Source organism: Limulus polyphemus, unplaced genomic scaffold (genome assembly GCF_000517525.1).
Source record: "Limulus polyphemus unplaced genomic scaffold, Limulus_polyphemus-2.1.2 Scaffold499, whole genome shotgun sequence".
Taxonomy (NCBI): Eukaryota; Metazoa; Arthropoda; class Merostomata; order Xiphosura; family Limulidae; genus Limulus; species Limulus polyphemus.
The window spans coordinates 329,617-330,880 of NW_013666109.1; the positions used below are offsets into that span (position 1 = coordinate 329,617).

The 1,264-nt window shown below is 30.0% G+C and overlaps 1 protein-coding gene and 1 long non-coding RNA gene across 5 annotated transcripts in view; one reads left to right on the top strand and one right to left on the bottom strand.

The window, feature by feature from the left end:
• Window positions 1-505, top strand: part of LOC111085602 — an 18,444-nt gene extending 17,939 nt beyond the window's left edge. The window contains exon 3 of the long non-coding RNA XR_002610405.1: window positions 466-505. This is a non-coding gene — a long non-coding RNA (uncharacterized LOC111085602). The remainder of the gene's footprint in view (window positions 1-465) is intronic.
• LOC106458673 (activated RNA polymerase II transcriptional coactivator p15-like) overlaps window positions 1-1,264 on the bottom strand; it is a 15,731-nt gene that overhangs the window by 11,896 nt on the left and 2,571 nt on the right. The gene's annotated exons all lie outside the window — the stretch shown is intronic.

A 1,264-nucleotide genomic window follows, 5' to 3' on the forward strand; every position in this document is an offset into this window, starting at 1 on the left:
TTACAAAATACTAGTCAACTAAAACACAGCCAAGACAAGTTACTTTGAACAGACCAAAGGTCAGTTTTGTGTTATTTTATATACGGTAACATGAGTGCACGTGAGCCGCGTCACTGTAACATCTGTAATTATAGCCAGACACGACTGAAAGGTCAATATAACAAAGATGTATAAATGTATAATGTTATGAGATTTATGTTATTTAGTCTAAACATTTATGTTTTCATGTTATAATTTGTGTTCATTCTAGAATGACAGAGGCATAACTTATATTTATTTGCTAATTTTTTATGGTGATTGCAAGATCGGTCAAATCTACCGAACTCGTACAGATTAATTACTGAAAATAACAGATAAAATATAAAGTTTTTCTTAAGAAATAATTGATAACTATCTGGACATTATAAAAATTTCGCATGTGAAATTTGAAAATTTTCTGATGCATAAAAGTATTTTTAATCTTAGAATGAAAATTCCTTTGCATGATGTGAAAAGAAAGAAAAGGCACGAGAGAAACATTGCTTTACAAACCTTAAGACTTAATAAAATAATTTGATATTTTGCATATGAAAGCTTGTAATGTTTGCTGATAATCTGCTAAATTTCATTAACATTTGCTTACTAATTTAAAAGTTATTGCATGAAAACTATAAAAAGCACAAAATGGTTACGAGGTCAGTCCCAGGGACTGAGCCCCTGCTGAAAGAGTTAAACATTTAAGGTAATTCATATCTATCACATTGTTAAAATATTATTCATCTATGTGAACATCTTCCAACATCACTATAATTATAATGAAATCTTCAATACCTTCATATCTAAATTATACAATTTATGAATCATCTATTCAGCATAAATTTTCATTCACAAATTTGAAGTTGAGGCACTTAGAATGTCAATCAGTCTAAAAAAATAAAAACTGTGATGTGCCTGCTTCAAAGTCACTTGAAATTTACAATTCCACAAGTAGTGGACAGTTACCCCCATGTTTAATATAATTTATTTTAATGGGAACAATGAATACACATGTTTTAAATAATACTTGAAACAAAGCAAATGCACCTATGATACATTTTAAACATTAAAAAACCCAAGAGCATCCAGTCAGCTCATAAACCACTAATGAAACCAGGCAGTTCCTCTGCAGCATGATAATTACTACACCAGAGGTTGAACTTCAGGTGACAAAGAAGACAGTCACTGCACCATCAAGAAGTGAAATATTTACACTAGAGCTTAATACAAATATTTACAACAAATGACT